Source organism: Lissotriton helveticus, chromosome 3_1 (assembly GCF_964261635.1).
Source record: "Lissotriton helveticus chromosome 3_1, aLisHel1.1, whole genome shotgun sequence".
Classification (NCBI taxonomy): domain Eukaryota; kingdom Metazoa; phylum Chordata; class Amphibia; order Caudata; family Salamandridae; genus Lissotriton; species Lissotriton helveticus.
In genome coordinates, this window is record NC_136061.1 from 1,264,496,522 (window position 1) to 1,264,520,789 (window position 24,268).

General features: G+C 44.3%; 1 pseudogene; it reads right to left on the minus strand.

The window, feature by feature from the left end:
- Nucleotides 1-248: 248 nt before the first annotated feature.
- Nucleotides 249-1,276, minus strand: LOC144825602 (28S ribosomal RNA; annotated as a pseudogene).
- Nucleotides 1,277-24,268: the final 22,992 nt, after the last annotated feature.

A 24,268-nucleotide genomic window follows, 5' to 3' on the forward strand; every position in this document is an offset into this window, starting at 1 on the left:
GGGGCCCTGGTTGGCCCAAGTCATCTGGTCACCCTGCTGACCCGCAAGGAGTAGTGGCCGCCGTCCCCACACCCCAGTGGGGCAGGGACAGGAGGAGGAGGCCCCTATGTCGGAAGGCACGTGGGGGAGGCGGCCTCCCACGGGCCTGCGTTACCCATTCCGCGTCCCACTCGCCAGCCCGGCGGCAGAGGGACCCACCCCCGGGTGTGGTGGAGGAGGATATCCGTGGGCACCCACAGACAGAGACAAAAGCTTGGCTCAGAGGATGACTTTCAATAGATCACAGCGAGGTAGCTGCTCTGCTACTTACGAAACCCTGACCATCAGGTTGTCTACGAATGATTTAGCACTGGGTGCCCACGAACATGCGGTGTACTAAGGGAGATGGAGGCGTCCACCCTCCGGTCCCCAAGCGAGCAGCTCTATTCACCGGCCCCCCGAGAGAGGCCGGCTATCCCAGGCCAACCGAGGCTCCACGGCACTGCGATATCATTACGGTTTAGGAGGGATTCTGACTTAGAAGCATTCAGTCATAATCCCACAGATGGTAGCTTTGCGCCATTGGGTCATCAGCCAAGCACATACACCAAATGTCTGAACCTGCGGTTTCTCTCATGCTGAGCAGGATTACTATTACAACAACACATCATCAGTAGGGTAAAACTAACCAGTCTCACGATGGTCTAAACCCAGCTCACGTTCCCTATTATTGGGTGAACTATGCAACACTTGGTGAATTCGACTTCACAATGATAGGAAGAGCAGACATCGTAGGATCAAAAAGCGACGTCGCTATGAATGCTTGGCCGCCACAAGCCAGCTATCCCTGTGGTAACTTTTCTGATACCATCTGCTTGAACCCAAAACATCAGAAGGATCGTGAGGCCCCGCTTTCATGGTCTGTATTCATACTGAAAATCAAGATCAAGCAAGCTTTTGCCCTTCTGCTCCGCGGGTGGATTCTGTGCTCCCTGAGCTCGCCTTAGGTCACCTGCGTTATCGCTCGACAGGTATACTGCCCCTTCAAACTCCCCACCTGGCACTGTCCCCGGAGCGGGTCACGCCTGGTGGGTGCCGGATGCTTGGAGCCAGAAGCAAGAGTCCCACAGTGCTCGCCCCCCTCCTCACTGGGTTAGTGAAAAAATGATAAGAGTAGTGGTATTTCACCGGCAGCCAGAGGGTCTCCCACGTATCCTACACCTCTCATGTCTCTTCACAGTGCCAGACTATCAGACTAGAGTCAAATTCAACATGGCTTGTTCCCCCTCTGATTCTGCCATGCCATGCCCATTCCCTTGGCTGTGGTTTTGCTAGATAGTAGGTAGAGACAGAGGGAATCTCCTTCATCCATTCTTGCACTTCACTAATTAGATGACAAGACATTTGGCTATTTCTTTACCGACTCGCAGTGGCTCATTCTGGGTTATTATGCTGCCCACCAGTGTCAAATCGGTTTTGCTTCCAACAATACAACATTTGTTTACTCCGGAGTACAGCCACACTATAAGTTGTCCTCACTGAAATTGGGATCACATATACACCAGAGATAGTACACCGAGCAGTACTATTCCAACAATATAAAATTGGGTACGAACAGTCCTGTGTAATTAAGTATGATTAACAGGACATTAATAATCAATGCAACATGTAGTGATTATTTGTATGTAATTATTTGAGAGCTATTCTTCATTCAAGACATTTCAATAATCATGATGTATACTTTTGTATCTAAATTATTATAAGCACACATCTATCACATCAATAAAAATCCACATCTATGCAAATTCTCGTGGCAACTATAAACTATTATGTAACTGTTTAACCACATTTAAATATTAACGGATCAACATTTTGAAGCAATATGTTTTATAAGAGTGACATGTGTGCTGTACGATAGTGTATATCTCAGCATTTAGCTTGAAATTTAATTGTCCATGAATACTTGGCACATTTTAAGAGTGTCTATTAAAGTAGTCAGGCAAACATTCTTCTTGAATGGGAACGACATTTGCAGACCAAGATCAGCCAGAGAAACATCATTACATTGAGCCCAAATACCCCTACATCCGACAATTAAGCCATGAAATTTTACATTGTTACAGTTGGTAAGATCTTTGATTTGCTGCGATAGATCCTGATAGTATTTAACTTTACTCTTGAACGCTAATTCAAGGGAATTCCGTGAGTTTTTATAACAAACTGAAACATCAATCACTACAGCAGTACCATTTTTGGTGAACACTACATCTGGTTTTCTTAGTTCACCTTGACTATTTTTAACATGAGGTTCCCTGTATGTCATCCACCCACACCTTTTTGCTCTATCAATGAGCAATTCCAACACTTTGCTGTGCCTTTTTATCCTTATGTCCTTGGTTTTAGGACATTCACCTGAAATTTGTGAAATTGTTTTGCACACATCCTTGCATTATTTACAAGTAGCAAATGTATGATTTCTTCCCCTAGTGATGGTTTCTCTAGTATACAAAACATTTGCTCTCAACATCAGCACAGCTATGTATTGATTTTCTTTTATTTTATTATGTTTGCTGATCCAGAAACTTGAGGTTGGATTACTTGCTAAATATTTTGTATCATCACCTTGGACAGGGAGATTTGCCCATTTCTCAAGTTCCTCTTTCTTCCAATCATATGTTGCTACCAAATTTAATTCATAACTCAGAAATCTACTGTCTAAAATGGTGAGTGTGTGTGTTTTGATGATGCTATTAATTTTTTCATTGACTACTTCTCCTGCATACATGAATGAATGAGCTATGTACAGATCTGGAGCTTCCCTGAGATACAACAAACTATTGACTTTGGTTGGACCAATTTTCGTAAATAATGTTGGTATACTGAGGCCCCCAAAGGATCTTTTTGAATAGAGGAGACCTTCACATATGTATGCAGGTAGGTGTAGGAAATGTTTGATGGCATTTTAGATTCCGAATGGATTTTCCCGATTCATGACATTATATAGGTACAATTCACGTTGCCCTTATATAGGCATAGAAATCAAGCCCTTATTTAGGCATAGCCCATGCAACCCAAATATAGGCATGTCTACTTCCATCCATTCAGCATACGTCACAACGATTTCATGAAAAACCAGCTTAAGCCGTTAGGGACTTACCCATGCTTGAATATTGATTTCTCCAAGAACTCAGTTAGTTTTACAATGAACATCTATTCCTGAGGGGTTCATTCATGACGTTCATATGCCCGACTTTACTTCAAACATGGCATTCCTAAACACCTTCAAGGTATAAATATACCTTCACTTGCTATAGAAAAGCACGGTGGTTCGGAGCAGTTCGACGACCTACTTGCCCGACGCAGCTCGCTACAGCAAGTGCCGAAGGAAGCCGACTCTCCAGTTGACGCACTGATCAGGAAGCTGCCCTCTCCTGCCGAGACTCCATCTCCAGTGTTTCTGACTCCCCTTGCGGGGTGTTGGGAAATCGAGTCGCAAGACAGAGATACCAGACCTCCTTCATTCAGATATGGAGCTGATAAGAACCTAGAGAAACCTTTGGTAGATTCTTGACAAAAAACTAAACCTATGCTAAAAACCATACTTACTTCTTCCCTCGTACTAAACCTAGGTTAGGTACATTGGGGTAGGTGTATTTTAGAAGCACCAGTTGATTATTTTAGTCTGTGTTATTTATGTATGTATTTCTATATGGCGTAGAAACCATACAATGCTATTACAGTATTATTTCATAATACTATTCTCGCTGTACGCATTATACTTTACTTTCTGTCTAACGATTGTAGCAGTTCACCTCACTTGCATGAGAAAGAAGACTGTTCAATAAACCTTTTATTGAAAACGCCTGACTCTCCATTTCTCTGCAACTCTGCAGAAACGAAGCATCCACGATTGACTGAGTGAAATACTTATCTATTGTTTCTACGACTCTGAAGATATTTTCCAGTCCTAGGGAAACAAAGTTGTCATGTTTATGCGGTTGTCAGAAACTTATCCCTTCTTTCGAATTCGAGAAAGTTTCTACTGACATCTGAGCTAGCTGGCACTCACAATTAAGTTTAGTATATTCAATAGAGACCTACTGACCTAAGTCCTACGCCATATCTATAGGATATATTGTTCCAATGCGCAGAGCCTATTGGGAATATAGGAACTACACTACATGGCGCCCAGCATTTGGTAAGGCACTAATTTAACGCTAGATACTAAAGTAACTCAGTCGTACTACAGCATAGCGCATTTCTTCTGCAGCGCTCTAACATTGTGCAGCTTCGTAATTTTAATATATCCCGTTTTTGTATCTTTGTTAGGATTTTTATTTTGGAGCATTTTCCCTCGCTTTTAATATTGTTGGCCACGCTCACCTGCACGCTGCCACCTCTACTCGCACCGTAATTTGTTCAAACACCGCATTTTGCGGGTCCCTCGCCAGAGTCTCGATTGGGGGCCATATTGGTTGAGGGTTGAGTCATCGCGCGGTCTAGTCCTCGTTTAGGAGGCTGGACCAGCATAAATTGCAGGCAAAATCAGGCGAGTGCCCTTACAGCCTAGCGCATTTCTTCTGCAGCGCTCTAACATTGTGCAGCTTCGTAATTTTAATATATCCCGTTTTTGTATCTTTGTTAGGATTTTTATTTTGGAGCATTTTCGCTCGCTTTTAATATTGTTGGCCACGCTCACCTGCACGCTGCCACCTCTACTCGCACCGTAATTTGTTCAAACACCGCATTTTGCGGGTCCCTCGCCAGAGTCTCGATTGGGGGCCATATTGGTTGAGGGTTGAGTCATCGCGCGGTCTAGTCCTCGTTTAGGAGGCTGGACCAGCATAAATTGCAGGCAAAATCAGGCGAGTGCCCTTACAGCCTAGCGCATTTCTTCTGCAGCGCTCTAACATTGTGCAGCTTCGTAATTTTAATATATCCCGTTTTTGTATCTTTGTTAGGATTTTTATTTTGGAGCATTTTCCCTCGCTTTTAATATTGTTGGCCACGCTCACCTGCACGCTGCCACCTCTACTCGCACCGTAATTTGTTCAAACACCGCATTTTGCGGGTCCCTCGCCAGAGTCTCGATTGGGGGCCATATTGGTTGAGGGTTGAGTCATCGCGCGGTCTAGTCCTCGTTTAGGAGGCTGGACCAACATAAATTGCAGCCATGCCTACGCGCAGCGGGATCGCCGGATTTCCGCCGGAGTTACGCCTGAGTTCAGCCCGTCTGCGCCCGTCCGCGCTGAGGACGTGCTGCAGGGCGGGTTGGACTCGGCTGTTACCTTCCATTCATCCTACAAGGTACCTAGACAATACTCCGTGCTGGAACTCAGGGCACTTAGGCCATTATCGCAACGGTGTTTTCACCGTTTTTCCCCTGAAGGAATCCTACACTCTCAGCAATGTTTTACATGTAGGACTCCCTTTTGCTGTTCTAACTCACGCTCTACTAGATCACAGTCTCGTTCATTGCGTCGCCCTATCCCGATTTCTAAAACTGGGTTCCTAATCAATGTACGATCGCTAATCAAACATAATGTCGTCTTCCACGACTTTGTGGAAGAAAGACAGCCGGACTGGGTCTTTATCACTGAGACGTGGGCCTCGGAGTCCTCTGGACATGAACTACTCCTGGCCATTCCTGATGGCTATTCGTTTTATAGACAGGACAGACCTCTTCGAAGAGGAGGAGGAATTGCTGTCCTCTGTAAGTCATCGCTTTTTTGTACCATCAAACCGGTGTCCAGGCCTGGAGATTGCTTTGAGGCACTCAATTTTAGTATATTGTGCGCCCCATCCATTTCTTTTACTGGAATATTGATCTATAGACCGCCGGGCCCAAGGGCGAATTTCTCTTTACAGTGATTGGAAATTCTAGAACCCTATTATGGAAAATCCCAGTTTTCTATTTTGGGTGATTTTAATTTTCATTTGGATGACATCAGCTCTAAGGATACCATGGCATTAACTGACTCACTCAGAGCTTTTGATCTTGTTCAGCTAGTGAGTAGTTCAACTCACAAGGCTGGCCATATTCTTGATGGAATATTTTCGAGTGATTCTAGGATAACCTCTGGATTGCCCCTGCCTTTAGTCTGGACAGACCACTCCGCCGTGCCATTCGATTTTGTCTCCTCTGCCCCCCTCCCAGCCAATTTGGCTGTCTCCTCTTTTATTCTCAGGAGAAATTTTAAAAATATTACTGACAACACTATTCTTCCCCAAATTCGGACACTAGAATTCATCTCCCTGAAGGGAGTGGATGAGGCAGCTCAAAAACTCACTGATTCCATCACCAGTGCTGTAGAAAAGCTTGCCCCTGCCTCCCTTCGATATGTAGCTCGGCAGAAACCTACCGCACCCTGGTTCTTGGAGCGTCTGAGACTTTTAAGGCAGGGTTGCAGGAGTAGTGAGAGAAGATGGAGGAAGTCCTGGGATCCGAAAGACCGAGAGTCCCTTAAGTCTGATTTACGAGACTATAAATGAAGAGTTATATTGGAGAAGCAAGAGTACTTTACCAACCTTACAGGTTCCCTAACTTCATCAAGGGAACTTTTCAAAATTGCTGACTCACTATGCTCTCTTCAACTTCCTGACCCTGTGGTCAGCTCTCAGGACCTCTGTAATAACATCTCCGACTTCTTTCACAACAAAATTCTTGATATCCATACTGCCTTGGAGGTACAAAGGCCTTCCCTGGACAGGGATATTCCTTCTGCCATTTCTAACCTAGATTCCATGGGTGAAGGCCCTTCCAAACAATTTGAACAATTCCCTTTACTGTCTTTGGAAGGACTGAATCTCCTACTTGATAGGACTAAATCCTCCTCCCCCTTGGACCCCCTGCCGCTAAAAACTTTGAAGGAGTGCAGGAACAGTATTCTTCCACCTTTGCTGGAGGTTATGAATAGTGCCATCACTCAGGGTTCCTTTCCTTCTGTTTGGAAGAAGGCGACTGTGAGGCCCCTTTTAAAGAAACCCTCTCTGGACCCTGGCATTCTTAAAAACTTTAGGCCCATCTCTCTGCTTCCGGCGCCTGCGAAAATACTGGAGTCACACCTTAACCTACATCTCTCCACTTTTCTAGAAACCAATGAGTACTTGGACTGCACCCAGCACGGATTCAGAAAATGTCACAGCACTGAATCCGCTCTCACTGTGGTTGCAGATAACATCCGTCGAAAAGTGGATAGAGGCCAAACTACCATACTGGTCCTATTAGATCTCACAGCCGCATTTGACACCCTGTCTCCCGCCATTTTAACATCTCGGCTTAGGGAGGCAGGGGTCTCTGGGTCGGCTCTGAATCTTCTTAACTCCTTTCTCACGGGTAGAGAACAGAGAGTAAAGCTTGGAGACTTTCTTTCCCCTGCTAAGTCGTTGCAATGTGGGGTGCCACAGGGGTCGGCCCTTAGTCCGACCCTGTTTAACATCTATGTGGCCCCCCTTGCTAGACTAGTAAGATCGCAGGGGATGGAGGTGGTATCCTACGCCGATGACACCCAGATCATGGTGTCTCTGGCCCATTCCTCTGATCGTTTGTCTGCCATTAGCTTTAGATCATGCATGCAGCATGTAGCGGATTGGATGATCATCAACTCCCTAAAGCTAAATGGCGATAAGACAGAGGTCTTGGTTTTTGGGAAGGACCAAGATGCTTGGTCGAATGAGTGGTGGCCTCTGTCTCTTGGTATCTGCCCCACCCCCTCCCAATCAGCCAGAAATCTCGGTGTGGTTTTTGACACCTCACTCTCCATAAAGCTCCAAGTAAATAGGACGGTGGCCACATGTTGGGGTGTGATCAGGATCCTGAATAGGATCCGTCACTATCTCTCTCTCCAGGCCCGCAAGCAGATTGCAGTCGCTCTTGTAGGCTCAAGGCTTGATTACTGCAACTCTTTGTATGCGGAGTCCAACAAGGGTCTTATTCATCAACTGCAAATAGTGCAGAATGCGGCAGCACGTTTTGTGTTGGCCCTTCCCTTAGCATCCTCTGCTACGACTGCCAGGAGAGACCTTCACTGGCTCCCTGTTCAGTATAGAGTCTTCTTTAAGATTTTATGTCTCACATACAGAGCGCTCAGGGCAGGTCCGGATGATTCTCTTGGGTCTCTGCTTTCACATTATACCCCAACTAGATCCTTACGATCTGCTGGTCTGTCCCAATTGGTAGTGCCGCGTATACGGCTAGCCACATGGGGAGCAAGAGCCTTTTCTGTAGTGGCCCCTAAGCTTTGGAACTCTCTTCCAACTGAGGTTAAAGTACTTCCCTCAAATGATCTCTTTAAAAAAGCCCTGAAGACCTGGTACTTTATCAAAGCTTATCAGTGATGGACTGTTGGGTTGATCTGCTAGCTGTGTCATTTGTTTTAGGCGCCTTGACGCCCATTGGGCTAAGTATGCGCATGATAAGACCTACATCATTCATTCATTCATTCATTCTCAGAGACCCCTTTTCCGTAAATACTCCAATAGACGTCTGGATTGGGTAAAGGGATAATATCCGCCATAGCTGAGTAGGACAAAAATCCTAAGTATTAGCTTTTTGGTTTGTTCAACGTTGATGGATACAGTGTTCCAAAATTCTGTGCACCTTATCTTTGTTTCCTTGAAACTTGCTTTGCAAACTTTCAGTCAACAAAAATGTCGAAGAACTGCAACAACACCGAGAACGGTGGAGCTGTGGCTGATCCAGCCGATGCAGCTCTTAACATTTCAGGTTTTCAAGAAACCGACGATGATGCTATAAACATACCTCTGAATTTAAGGACAACCATCACTATAAAACTTATAAAAAATGGCCTATCAGCAAGTGGTCGTAGGGCAGTTTTTGTAATAGAGGCACATGAATATCATCAGACAGAGGTATTCTATTCATGGATAATCTTCCCTGAGGCAGATCCAAGAACACGTGTTTCACTTCTACAAAGAAGATGAACCACCAACGGAATACATTCATTTTGAGGATATTGAAATTCCACTAACTTACCAGGAGCATGCGCTCTGCTTTAAAGGTGCCCTAAAACATATAAATCACATTACCAGGCTCGGTCCACTAGGTAGACCAGGAGCAACATGGCCGGTTTTAGTCAGCTATACTCCACATCCTGAAATTAATGACATGACAGATGTGGAACTACGAGCTCAACTCAAAGAGCTAATCAAAATCTATAGACAATTGGTTCAATATGTCATGCGGACTCTTACAGTCCAACCTGCAATAATGATTCCACAGCATCACCCCCCCCCCACTAGGGGAACACAGATTAAATTACACCACAGACTCTACATTCAGTCGTTGGTAATGTACCTGCAAAACGGGAACAAATTCCATTCTGGATAGCTCAAAAAATTACTCAAATTGAGGCAGTATTTCCTAATACTACCCCTCATGATAAACACAGAATTTTAACAATCTGTTTACCAATGGGGATCGCACCACATCTGGAGGACTATGACACTTGAAGTACATTCTTTGCTGCAATTTACACTAAAACACATGTTGTTCCGTCTATGCAGGTAATACCAGACTTCCTGAAACAAATTCAAAATGAATACGGGGCAGAGCCTGCTTTAAATCTAGGCATGAAATTACTGAAAGATTTCAAACAGGTCTCAACAATAATATTAGCTAATATTAAAGGTGAAGCAGCATCTGTGGCGATCCGCCAAAAGTTAAGGGAATTTGATGTAACTGAGCAACCACAAGAACTGGCCAGAATAATTGAAAAATCCTGTGCAGAATTAGGCAGAGACAGTCTCGTGGGAAACCAGTTAAACCCCAACTGTCAGAAAGTCCTGAAAAGGTCTTCACTAAAAACACTCCTACTCCTATTAAGAAGAAGTGGGAAAACACAAAACAAACTTCTAAAAAGAAGCTTTCTCAATCCCGAGGTAGTTCTCCTCAAAAGGAGCCCTCTGAAAGGAGGTACAACCTCAGAAATAAGGATAATTTGAGAAAACCTGATAGATATCAAGACATTGATACACGTTCCTCTCGTACCTTTCAGACTTCGTCACAGAAATCCAAAAGAAGAGGACGGTCAGAAAATAAGGAAGAACGCGTGAAGTAACCTCAATTCACCAAAAAGAAAGTAGCAGGTCTAAAAATCAGACATGCTGAGGATCTTGAGGACACAACTCAAGAACGGGGAATGGGCTCAGACAATGTTGGACAGCGCAGCAGAAGTCACCATAGCTTGCAAGAACTTGAAGGATCAACTGGAGACAGTGGACTTGAATGAATTCATTCAAGTTGAAACTACAGATATCAGGGTTAGTTGTCCACATAAGTTATATGAAATAACACTCCGGATGGAGGGGGACATACCAAGAAAAGTGAGAGCACTCTTTTGGGAGCGGCTTTCTAAGGGATATGACATTCTTCTCGCTGAACAAGACTGGCCACCAGAATTTGTCAGGGAGTGCCCACATGGCGAAGACATCATTATGCCAGCCTTCTCCAACCACATTCCAATTCATTTAAAATATACTTATGCCAGGAAATGGGCAGTGGCCCAAGCTCCTGCATTATATAAAAATCATGTAGGATGGGATGAGGATTCTCCTCACCATAAAATCCAGTTAAAAAATCAACAAACTGCACAAAGGTAGTACCCAGTTAAGCAAGAAGCTAAAAAACAGGTCAGGGTGATATTAGATCAACTTGAATACCAAAGGGTGATTGAAACATGCACCTCGTCAATTAACAATCCTTTGTTTCCTGTCTCCAAACCAGACAATACGTATCGTCTAGTATTGGATTACAGACATCTAAACTCTTGTTGCAAAACTTTTGCAGTACAAAATGCACACAGAGCACCATTAATGAATAACATTATGCGTAAAAAGTATGAACCCACATTAGATATTTCTAACAGTTTCTTCTGTCAAAACATTGCACCAGAAAGTAGGTATTTGACCGCTTTCTCAACACAGCGTCAATTCTTTCGTCTCCCTCAGGGATTCAAGAATAGTCCAGGATTATTTTCAGCCAGAGTAACAGAGTTACTACCAACATATGATGAAGAAGCCTTATCATATGTTGATGACATCTATCTAACAGATGATGACTTGGATAGGCACTTTAATAGGGTGAATACACTTATATTGAGTTTTGTCTCTAAAGGGTACAAATTCATTTTTAAAAAATCTAGAATTGCCCATTTAAACATCCTCTTTCTAGGATATGAAGTTTCAAGTGAAGGCAAAAGCCTGGCAGCAAACTTTTTAGAAAAGTGTGCCCTGCTCCAACCTCCAAAAACACTGAAAAACTTACAGTCAACTGTAGGTTTCCTAAATTTCGGAAGAACATATATTCTAAACTACGCAGAAAGGGTTAAGCCTCTCTACGAATTAATCAAACCTGATTTCAAAACAGTAAATTGGACACAAAAACACACAGAAATGTTGCCTTCATTGCAAACAGACATGTTAGCAACAAAACATTTTCAAACACGTGTTAGCATACCAACTTAGTGATCCGAATCATTCCAGGACAATTCGGATTCATGTACTTAACTTTTAACGAAGGTGAAAAAGTACCAATAGCTTACAAATCACATTTGTACACACAAACAAAAATGAAGTTCACTTCAACAGAAAAAAATCTGACAGCGGTTCAAACTGCAGTAGCAAAAGAGAGCGCCCTCGCACAGGGTAGGCGCATTATGGTCATTACACCTGTACCTGCCTTAGAGGCAGTGACAAAAGCGAGCATTCCAAATGCTAAAGCTTTACATCCGAGATGGATACAATGGGTTAATTCTCTTGCAGCAACAGACGTTGAATAGATTTTTTATCCATATTTGAAGACACAAGCATTTCTATAATATGAACAAGAATGACCTCTGCCTACTGGAATTCTGTCTCTAGAGCAGTATGAATGTATAATTTATACTGACGGATCAGCTCAACCCGCTACGGGGGGTAAATAAGCCTATAGTGCGGCATGCGCGATCGTTAAATGTCGTTGGCACGATGGCAAATTCCGACCAATGGTCACTAAAACACAATCTCTAGGAGATTGTACAGCTCAGCGAGCTGAACTACAAGCATTCAAGATGGCACTTGAGAATACGGATCGCGAATTCCCCACACTCATAGTGTGCGATTCCTATTATTGTGTTCAATCTTACAATGAATACTTGCAAAACTGGATTCAAAACGGTTACAAAGATGCAAAAGGTGGCACAATCAAGAATAAATTGCTTTGAGAACAAGTAGTTCAGTTACGACAGGGACTACAAAACACTCACGTGATACATACGCTGAGTCATCAACGTGATGGTGTTCACGTTGCAGGGAATTCATTGGCTGATGAAGCAGCGAAGGCAGCTGTGCAAACGGCTTCCATAGCTGCAATCACTCGTTCATAAACAAAAATAGACTGCAAAATAATGCTAGCTGTCAATGCCACAAGCAAAGAAAGGGGTGCAGTGTTACCTAATAAGTTTCCACTCAAATACTCATATATATTTGATGCAAACTCCGTTCCTTCTGCTCGAATCTCTGGAGATGGGGATAGGGTAATTCCAAACAGGACAGGTAGAGTAGCTTTGATACACGAAGCACATTTGGTGGAGGGTCTGATACATCAGGGGATCTCTAAGACTATACTAGAGTTAAAAGAGATGTACTGGTGGCCAGGAATGAATGCACACATTCACACATTTGTAATTAACTGCAATGACTGCAATAGAGATCGCAGCACAGAAAACCACCGCCAGATACCTGACTATAGCATAGCCAGCCCAGTACAGACACCATTGTTAGACAGCATTAGACTATCTACACGCAGACGTCCCTATGGACAACTGCAATTCCACGAATATTAAGACAAGGTTCATTTGGATGTGGCCTCAGCGCTTGGCTGATGCTCGAACTGTTATAAAAGATTTGCGAGTCTTTATCTGCACATACGCAGTCGGCACGCTACATTCTGACCAGGGTCCTGCATTTAGCTCTCGAGCTTACAAGGAGGCCATGGCCAAACTAGGCGTTGCATTGCGGTACTCTAGTCCATTCCATCCTGAGGGAAATTCGGTAGTGGAGAGAAGAAAACGGGACATAAAGCAAGCTATAACAGTTACGGTTTTAGACTCGGGTGACGGGTGGGTCAAACATCTAATAAGTGTCCAACGTAGTCTTAACAATCTGCCAAGAAGTTCTCTAGGAGGTATCACTCCATATGAAGTCTTTTTTGGGGCCAGAATGTTAGTATCAGATCTCGATTGTCAAACTTCAGTGGTAGACCAAAAACCCTTTGATATCAAAGACCATTTGGCTTTTTTACAGGACTTAAATAAGAACGAAACAAAATAACGTGTTCCTGAAGCCAACCACCACTGAAGAGAAACCGGCCGTCCCAGCAAGGCCTGACTGGATTCCTAAGCTTGGGGATCTAGTCAGAGAAAAGATCTCGGACAAAAGGAATTTGGGTCTTCTTACAGACCACAAGTACCTGTCCTAGCAATCCACGGATCAAGAACAGTATTACTGCCGCCCTTGCTGGTAAAAAGGAGAACAAGTTTGTGTCCATCGACCTGGTCAAAGCACATCATGTGCCCGATAATAAGCAGTAGGCCAAGTGAACTCCAACCAAGTAGCAAACGCCCTAATCTGGCTTCTATCCAAGAGGTTCAAACTGAGAGACTCATCACCTTTGAAGGATCTGCAGTGCGAAAAGAAGGACTATGCAACAAAGCTATGGAACTTGTACCTCTTGAGACCCAAATAACAGTTCGTTAAGAAACACCTGTCTACAACGAACTAGCATCAGACTACACAAATATATCAAGTGATTCCAGCTATTTCAACGAATCCTGATGCAATCCCAACAATTGACAGAACTGCCTCTGGCTATTTCATTAACTTTGATACGTTTTCCGAGGATCCCAGCGAACCTGAAACGACGCCAGTAAAAAGAACTTTGAAAGACCAAGCATCCAACCTTTTTCATCACTTGAAAAAGACTTATCTGGTTTCACCATGGATTGAACTTTGGCTTGTGTTGGGTGTACTTTTTCTTCTAATTTGGTTGACTCTGGTGATAACGTTGGGACTGCTAATAAATGGAAGATATGTAAAAAAGGACACAGCAAGTAAGAACATCAACTTACTTCTCAAGCCACACAAATCATCCCATCGTGAACAAAGAGACTTGCCATCAGTGAACATCACAGCTGTTCCTATACCAGGTGGTATAGCTTGAGACAGAACTGTTTATGACATTTTTGGCCCTGCGGAACTGTTGAAGATTCTACATCAGTTCAAGATTTCCTGGAATGACTTTCTTTCATCTAGTACCTTTTCTGATGATTGGGACTTCGAGACAGTTAATAATATGATGTCAGACTTAGAAATGTCTGCTGTATTTACTAATCATGAAAACTTAGAAGGTTCATCAGATTATGAACAAATGTGTTGTTATAATCACTATGGTCATCATTTCTTGCACAAATCTGCAACCCTTAGAAATGTATTAATGTATAACCAATGGGAACATTGTCCTACACAACCAAAGGGTAGCTCAAAAACATTTTTGGGAAAATGTCCATACTTTTCAGGTTTTAATGTTTCCAATCCAGAATCCTTTTACTTTAAAAATGTTAATAAGACAGGAATGAAAAGTATGTTGAGAAATACCAACCAAATTTATTCTGCAGCCTTTTATGCTCAGCTGTCTTCACTAGGTTTCGACTTTTGGAAAGACAACATTGAGACAAAAACTGTCTGGGTCGTAAAAGATTGGCAAGTGCAGGGGATAGAAGCTTTATTTAGAGCCTGTATCGTCCCAGTGCAAATTATGTTTTTGAATTACACTGTCCAACAGACATTTTGTCTTGGGTTAGCCGAGATAAAAGACCTAAACAATCCGTCCATACCAACACCTACACGTGTTAGTGGTAACACTACAGAGGGGGAGGTCAGCGTACATACTATTTTGCATCACAACAGAAGAGATCCAGATTGGAAAAAATGATTAATGTGGCCCACAGACACAAACGACTGTCAAGATAGATTCCTGAACAAAACACAGGGTTTCAAATTCACTAGGCCAGATCCAAGATATATTCAGAGACAGCATTCAGGAATATTAACAACATACAGTGTAGGGAAACTGTGCCTTGAATGGCTGCATAGATCTACACTTAAGGATGCTAAACAACACTTATCTTTACTTAAAGATGGCGCTGATCTTAGGGAATTCTTGCTAGGACCAAGAAAACTGCGTCATGAACGTTTTATACATGCCGGTATCTATGCTGCTTATAATGAAGCATGGAAGATTACACAAGCAGAGACTGCAGAAAGAATACGAGAAATTGATCGTATTAACTTAGAGAAAACTCTCTCTGTAGTTGACAATGGGATAACGACTCTGTCGTCCAGGATATATTCTTTGGACAGCATAGTATCCTCTGTCATAGACTTCATGGACTTGGTCATGTTGTGACATGGTCAGTCGCAATTACGTTCTATCATGCTATTAGGCTGGACGTTAAAAAACATTCATTCAGGCTATGTGCCTTGGCGTTTAATCAATACGACGTCACTGTTTTCAGAATTTAATCTCACTGATAAACAGATCAAATTGGCACAAAGAGGAGCAGACTATACAGTGCTGAGCATTGAAAAACTGGGAAGATTGCCATTAACTGTCGCTGAAAAGCCAGCCACAGAATGGATTATACATGGAACAATCACTCTGCATGTTACAATTTTCCATTTACAGTATTGCCTAAAACATATACCAGCAGGCACATATGAAAGGTTGGGTAAAGAATACATCAAGACATCCTGGGAATTACCATACACACACACAGATGTTGGAGTGGGGGAAAAGAAGTGTTTCTTAGTGGTTGAGATAGATAGGAGGATTGTGGAATTGGGGGTGGTAGAGGCTGAACTTACGTGTGCAATCAAGGAGGGTCGAGATTCAACTCAAGGGCAGTTGCAGGTGGCCAGGGTTAGGGCCTCTTTGTTGGAGTTCTTTGGGCATGACCTTGCGGCTAAGTATCTGCAATTCCGCTCTATGGTGTTTGAGTTTTGGGAAAAATCGGGGAGGGTCTTGGCTAAGAGACTTCAGCAGAAAGGATTGGCTAATCGCGTTACTAGAATTCAGGACTCTCAGGGGAATATTCAGGACACATCGGAGGGAGTTATGGAGGTTTTCCGGCAGTTTTACTGTACTTTATATACAGAGGAAATCAGAGACTCCAATTTAGAATATGAGGCTGAGGCTTTCCTACAGGACCGCAACACGCTACAGGTCACTGCTCAGCAGAACGAAGTCCTTTCTGCCTCTGTAGACTGAGATGAGATTGAGTTGGCAATTAACTCACTAGCCAATGGGAAAGCATCTGGCCCTGACTCCATTCCTCTGGAATTTTATAGTCTGTTTTGTTCAGAGATTCAGGATGATATTCTGGCCACTTTTAGAGGGGCTCAGCTTGACCATATACCAGCGACCTGGCATCAAACTACGATCATTTTAATTTAAAAAAAAGGGAAACCAGAATTAGATCCATCTTCTTTCCGCCCAATATCTCTGATCAATGCCGACAATAAAATATATTCGAAAATCTTATCCACTAGACTGTCCTTGGTAATTTCGCCATTAGTCTCCCTGCGTCAGCATGGCTTCATACCAGGCAGGGACATGGCAGACCATGTCTGCCGGGTAATTGCACTCTTGGATTGGGCCCAATCTACGCAATCTCCCCTCGGGGCGATCCTGTTGGATGCCGAAAAGGCATTCGACAGGGTAGCCTGGGGGTTCTTATGGGCCATTTTAAACTGGAAGGGATTCAGCTCTGAATTTATCAGGGCAGTCCAAGCACTTTATATTGCCACGGAAGCTACTCTGTCGGTCTCAGGGCTGCAATCAAGACCTTTTAGTATCAGCAGGGGCACTAGGCAGGGGTGCCCTTGTTCGCCCCTGCTGTTTGCATTGTATATTGATCCTTTGCTAAGTAAAATTGAGAACTCATTGGACATACTTCCAGTTAGGCTTAGTATGTCAGGATATAAGGCTCTGGCTTATGCCGATTATATTATAGTTTGACCAGTAATGTAGCATCAGCTTTCATAGCTATTAGGAATCTAGCAGAGCAGTATGGCCGGGTGTCCGGATATAAGCTCAATGTTACTAAAACCCAGGTCATTCAATCAGCAGCTATGGGCCCCTCTGATGCTCCAGTTGTTCAGAGTGCATTGTATCTTGGGGTCAAACTTACAGCTGAAGTTGAAAAGATCCCTGATTTGAATATCTTACCCGTTATCGAATCTGTTAATTCTATTCTGACTAGATTAGACAATTTGCATCTATCTTTATATGGCGGGGGAATGTTTTGAAAATGTTGGTTTTGCCGAAGTTCTTGTATCTATTCAGAACCATTACGATGGAGGTCTCCCAAGCTAGTCTTGCTTACGCTGAGAGATGCTGTAATAAATTCCTTTGGGGATATCATCAACCCCGTAGAGCGGCCAAATGGATGCATCTATCGCGTGATCAAAGAGGGTGGTCTGTCCCTAATTTGGTGCTGTACTGGTGGTCAGCTTTTCTTCAGCATCTCTATACACTACTAATTGGGGCTAGAGCATTGCTGCCAGCTCACTGTAGTCCTTCCATTTTTGAAATTGGGCAGGGGAGGATGCCAAGGGGATTTTATTACCGGTTTTGGAACATAGTTACTACAAGAAAACGAAGTTCAAGGTGGCTATAGCAAGGTTTACAGTTTGGCGCAAGGTCCGGCGCAAATGGTCTATTCCTAATCTTAATTACTACACACCTTTGGATGCAGCTAGACTCTTACCTCATATATTTCAGGATCATGTCACATTTAACTGGATGACGAAGGGAATAATGTATTTGGGCGACTTAGGGTCCGATGGGTCTATGGCTACCTTTTTATTTCTAAAGGATACGTTTTCTTTAAATACTCACAAATTTTTTAAATATCTACAAATTCAAAGTTTTGTGGATAAATTGAAGGTTCAAAAATCTAGTTTATTTTGCAAGAATTTATTGATGCAATTGATTTTGAAGCGATCAAGAATAGGTATATTGTATCAGCATCTACTTTCAGGCCTTCCGGATGACCTTTTTACTCAGAATGCTAAATGGGAGTTAAAGCTGGGTAAGGTAGGGCTGGATATTGCCCAGGCTTTGGAACTATCAAGCAGTGTCTAAATATCAGGGAGCTTACATTCTCAATGCTATATGGCACTGTTTGATCTCTACTACACACCAGCCAAAATCTTTAAATGGGGAGGGAGAGGGGGTCATTGTTGTCCAAGGTGTGGTGTGGTAGCGCCTAACAATGTACACATGTTTTTGAATGCCCTACCCTTACCACATTTCTTCAGGAGGTAGAACTGTTTATCAATTCTAGATTGAAAATTCCGGCTGTTCTCTCCTCCGAGCTTGTTATTTTTGGGTGTGAGAGTAATTGTGCATTGGAGAGATCAAGAAATGCATCTGCCCTTCTCTGTATCTCCATGTCCCTAGTACGACTCTGTATAACATCGGAATGGATTAGTCGGAGGCCCACACTTTTGTAAATTGGAGAGCAAGGATTCTGTCTCTCCATAATTTAGAGTCAGCAGTTTTCCAGAGGTGGGGCAGAAGGAGGCGGGAACAGGGCCGTTGGTGGAGTGGCTTGGTGCTTAGCGGAATGGCTCTTGATGGGTGATGCAATTTTCTTTTTCTCTTTAGTTTAAAGATTGCTCTCTTTATGTTTTCCTATTGGCTTCTCTTAACATTGGCTTTTCCTCCCCCCTTTATTGATGTATGTATAATTTATAGCCACAGTGTGTATTTTTTGATTTACCAATATGTTGCTGTTTCTTTTTCAAGCTTCAAAAAAAAAAAAGAGGAGACTGTAGTAAATGAGGAAATTAGGAAACTTCATAACAAATAAGTCTCCCAAGATGGCCACCAGAGGCAAAGGAGCCCAAATGTAGAACAAATATCACCCAGATGTAGCCCAAGTATAGCCCAATGACTGAATGTCCCAGAGTGTTCGAAAGAACAACTAGAGTGCAACCAGTCTTACTTATGACAAAAGTATGGAACATCTGAAGCCATCTTGATTGGAATAAAGTGGTAACACTTAAAACATTTAATTTGCAAAGGAACAAAATGAGGGGCTTCATTTTGCCATAGAAATTATGATTAGTGCTGCAGAAACAAAAATTAGGGCACATTTTGACTTCTCAAATCATCTTCTATTTCATGAAAAAAAATCTAACATGCAGACTGAAACATGCACTTTGAATACCAGCAGCAGACTTCCCTTGTGAGCAGTAGCTTTACTACAGTGATCTAATGAGCAACTAGAGTGCTAACATTCAGAATTTATGGCAAATGTGTGACACATCTGAATGCCCTCTTGATGGAACCAAAGTAAACAAGCATTGAAAATGCAATAGGTCTCTCCCTCGTTTAAGTTAAAGCAATTCTGTTTGTAATTTGGTGGCTTTTTAACTTTGCTTTTATTAGTGTTTTTCAAACTTTCATGTACATAACATGCATCCGTATGCATATATGTATGCATGCATTTATTTTTGTATTTATATAGATATGCAGATTATATATATGTTTAAATATGTATGTATACTTTGCCGAAAGGTATAGGGCAGTGGCAGCCACCAAAGACTGCCCCTTGGTACAGGATCCCAGCACGCACGAAAATGGCTTGCAAGGGAATCGCGGAATGAACTGTTAGGGCAGAAACAAACAAGCATCGCCCACCTGAGGGAAATAATTGTGAGGCTGCTATTTGACTACAGGGACCAGAAGGCTCTACATTGCAGTCCATCGTGACAGTCACCAGAGGGCAAGTACTGAAATATAAATGAGCAACAAGTTGGTCCAGACAATTGAATACAGCCTTGTGGTGCTTGGAGCTCCTCCTTTGAAAAAGGCCAAAGGTTGGCCGAAATGCATCAGGACAGCGGAGCTCCTCAACAAAGAAAATAAAATCTGCTAACTTACTGCGGTGTGTGCGGCTCATTCTTTCCTTGCGGGAGAGGCTTTTGGAATGTATGTATATATACAAATACAAATATCTAAATGCATATATATGCATATATATATATAGAGTAAAACTCTTCAGCCTCGCAAATTTCTTTTCACAGGATACAAAAGAAGAGCACGGACCGCAATAAATGCAATTCCTTCTGTCTTATTGATTAATAATACAACTAGATGGGGCAGCCATGACGCGTTTCGTCCCAAGCCTGAGACTTGATCACATGTATATATATATATATATATATATATATATATATATATATATATATATATGCATATGTGTGCGTATAGAGAGAGGTAGAGAGGCTAGAGGTGTAGAGGTAGAGGTGTAGAGGTAGATAGGTAGAGGTGTAGAGGTAGAGAGGTAGAGAGTAGTAGAGAGAGAGGTAGATGTGAGAAAGTGGCTCTATATATACTGGACTAGAATGAAGTACAGTGTGTATAGAGTCCACCAACCCCAGAGGTATAACAGAGGTTAAAGTCAGAACTGACCTTACTCTCCAAAGTGGTAGCTTGGTCGAGCAGTAGGGCAGTACCAGAGGACAGTGTAAAGCATTTTTTGTACGCACTCAGTCAGCAAAAGGTTTCACACACTCAAGGACTGAACTCCAGGCCAATTGTTTTTATATCCACAGATATAGGTGTTTTATTTTTAGAACCAACAGTTATAGAAATATACTTTTCTTGTTATGAATTATCTCACGTAATTACTTTGCAAAGGAGCAATAAAGTTTGTGCACACAATTAATACAGTATTGACAGTAAGCAACATAATCCTAAAACACACTATAGCATTGAGCTCAATGGGGATTCCACATGTAAGTACAGTTGATTACTATTTAGATTACTTTTGTAGTCCCAGGACTAGATCCTAGATTCAGTCCTGGGGTCTAAGCTGAAACCAGATTGGCAAAAATGTTTTAGTTACTGTAGTGAATTTTCATGAATATAAAGCTGTTTTAAAAGTTCACACTTAGAAATTATTCAATGGAAATCTGACAATGTTATTCAATGGGAGAAAATTCAGGTTGCAGGTAAAGTACGATCGTGTTACTTTTGTAACCCAGCACTGGTCTCCTAGGGCCAGCACTGGGGTCTTAACTCAAAACAGGTAGGTAATTGCGTTTCAGTATTTCATGTGATTTTTAAAAAATATTTCAAGTTTTCAAAAGTAGACAGAAGAAATTTCATAGAAAAGCAGACAATGGGTTCCTATGAAGAAAATACAGATTACCAGTAACCCTGTGTGACTGATGCACCAGTGGGGGGTCTAGGAGGAAATGAGCGCTGGACCACTAAAGGTTCTTCATAGACGCTTCTGTATTTATTTTGTGATATCTATAACCAAAATGTCTTAACACCCTTCTTCTGGGTGATTGTCAAGTGTCAACCAAACGATAATATAAAGAAAAGACGGAGGGTGGCGTAGGCGGTTGTGCTTCCTGGCCTCCTTTGCTGACTTTAGGCACTCTCGTCGGGACTTCTGGGGAACTCTCCACCGAGAACAGAAAGAGAAGAAACAAACCCCAGGATTACAGCTATGTTTCTGGGATCCAAATGTGAAGGAGGAGGGAGGGGGTGAGGGGATCACCAGGGACCGTCACCGGCGTTTCTGTACGACAGAATCAGGTAGGGGGATGGTGAGGCGATAGACGCGTGCATAGTGAACTTGAAGAAACGAAAACCGCCACACACAACCAGTCCCGTGAACACCCTCACCCACCCCTACCCCGTCCCACCCTGTGAGAATGCAGGTCTACGGATTCGGTCCCGTACCTTGTTTAGCCACACTTCTCCTGAAGTGCGGCGGGGCGGCTTGTGTTGTCGGTGGCCTCCTGGCTTGTTGACTTTGCTGGGCTGGCCATCTTCTTCGTGCTCCTTCTTCCTGGGCTCGCTGTCGGGAAGGCTGCTCTGCTCCGGCGTCCCTGTTCCCGGTCCTCCTCCGGCTTTCGCGCCGTCTTCTTCCTGCTGGTGAAGTTTGTACGCCTCCTCCGATCCAGATTGGTTAAGCGGCGGTGACGTCACAGGCGAGGTTTCCACCCCAGGGAAGGCCCAGGCGGCTTTAAAGGGGCCGTAGGCATCCTGTTCGCGGGGCGGAAAGGAACAGCTGTTAAAGTCCTCACCCCGCTCCTGCTCCGGACAGCCAGGATCCCCGTGACACCCCACTAGGGATTACTTTTGCAGTTCAGTACTGGGCTGAAAGGTACAGTACTGGCTTCTCCCCTGATCACAGGTGAGTACTTCAGAATTCGGACTTTGGCTGATTTTATGTGAATATTTTCAGATTTCACAACTTCACACAAAACATTTTCGAGTCAAAATGAGTCAATGTTATCCAATGGCAGGTAAGTAAATTACCAGTTTCCAGGTGAGTACTTGGTTGGTGAAGTTAAGGTTCTGGGCATAGACTCAGGGGTCCCCCAGGGTCAGGTAAGTTCAGTTAGTTCACTCCCCGCGGCACAGGGGTGGCCGGGTGCAGAGGTAGGTAGGCCCAATGATATCCAATGAGGGAAGAGGGGCCTTCGGTTGGTGGCTGCTGGCTAGCAGGCCATGCGGCTGTGGGAGCTGGGCTCCTGGTCACTTGCTCAGGGCAAGGGGGGAAGTAGCATAGGACACAGGGGTCACAGCAAGCTGCACTCGGGCGGCTGGGTGCAGGGTGCTTTTGAGCCGTCGAGCGCTCAATGTTATCCAATGGGAAAGGTCAAAAAGGAACAAAGGCTGCAGGCTCGGGGACGGAGACTCTCCAGGGGTGACCAGCACTTCGAGAGGTAAGTTGGGATCTTGGAGCACAGGTAGGTACCCCAAAGGGAGGCGCAGGGGGCTGTAGGGTGCCGGTGCTGTGGTGTCTTTGGGTGTCGGTAAAGCTTACCCTCGGCTGGTCGCGGTTGGGGTGGCCCCTGGTTCTGAGTAGGCAGGCGTCGGCTGGTTCGTCGAGGAGGATCTTTGGGCACTGGACTTCGGGTCCCAGTCGCCGGGGGGATGTCCTCGTGGTCTTGGTTTGGTTGGGCCCGGCCCGGGCTCGACGGGTGCAGAGCGGGCTGATCCGGAGCTTCCTGGTTGGCACCAGGTGGGTTGTTGCAGCATAGCCTCTGCTGATGGGAGTCCCAATCTACAAGAGGGTCAAGGCAGGCAGGTCCTCCGGGTGTCCCAAGGTTGCTGTCCGCAGGAGTCGCCAGGATTAAGCAGGAGCAGGCTCCAGGATCGACAGGCCGGTAGGGCTGGGGCCAAGTCAGTTGTTGTCGTCCTGTTGTTAGCAGCTGCACGGCGGGTCTTCTACTTCTTGATCTTCTTTCTTCTTTTCATATCTGGATCTGAGTAAGGAAGGTTCAGGGAGCCCCTAAATACTGAATTTATGGGCGTTACAGGTAGGGCAAGGACAGGGACCAATGGGTCCCTGCCCTGGGGTGAGTATGCCCCTAGCCTGCTCCTCTCCTGTTGGAGGGGGCAGGAGCCTAGCTGTGATTGGGCAGGGCTCCCCATCTTCAAGGTGGCCGGGGCCCGGGTTCGTGCTTCACCTCGTCTCCCCTACCTGAGGGGTGGGGTTGGCACAGGCTAGGACACCCCCCTTCATGACGTAGTTTTTCCCACCAGTCTTCCGGCCAGAGTGGGGGGGCAGGACTGGTGGGGGCTGGTTGCTGGGTACAGCAAATGGTCTGGAGAAGCTCACAGAGGCGGCATGCCCTTGAAGCTTCCCCCGTCCATCCTGGGGGAGGAGACCTAGCACCTCACCCAGGATGTACATTGTTGCAGGTCCAGGAGAGCGGGGGCTCTCCTACCCAGCCGTCCAGCAACATGTCTGCTGTGTGGCAACCTCTGCAGCTACTCAGCCCAGACGTGGATTGTAGGTTCGGGTTTTGGAGGGCATCACTAAGATGCCCTGTGGTGCATTTTACATTAAATCTCACACTGGCATCAGTGCGGGTTTAATGTGCTGAGAAGTTTGGTACCAAACTTGTCAGTCTTCAGTGTAGCTATTATGGTGCTGGGGAGTTCAGAATGACAACCTCCCAGCACCACATACTCTTAATGGCATCACTGCACTTACAGTGCCCAGGAATGGCCCTGGGTACTGTAGGGGCACAGGGCTCATGCACCTGTGCCCTCACCTCTGGCATAGGGCACCCAGCTAGAGGGGTGACTGAAGTATGCCAAGGCAGTGGGTTCTGTGGGCATGGCACACAGGGGTGTGTGCCAGGTCGACTCTTGTTTTAGTTCTGTACTTAGGCACTCAGCCTGCAAAGG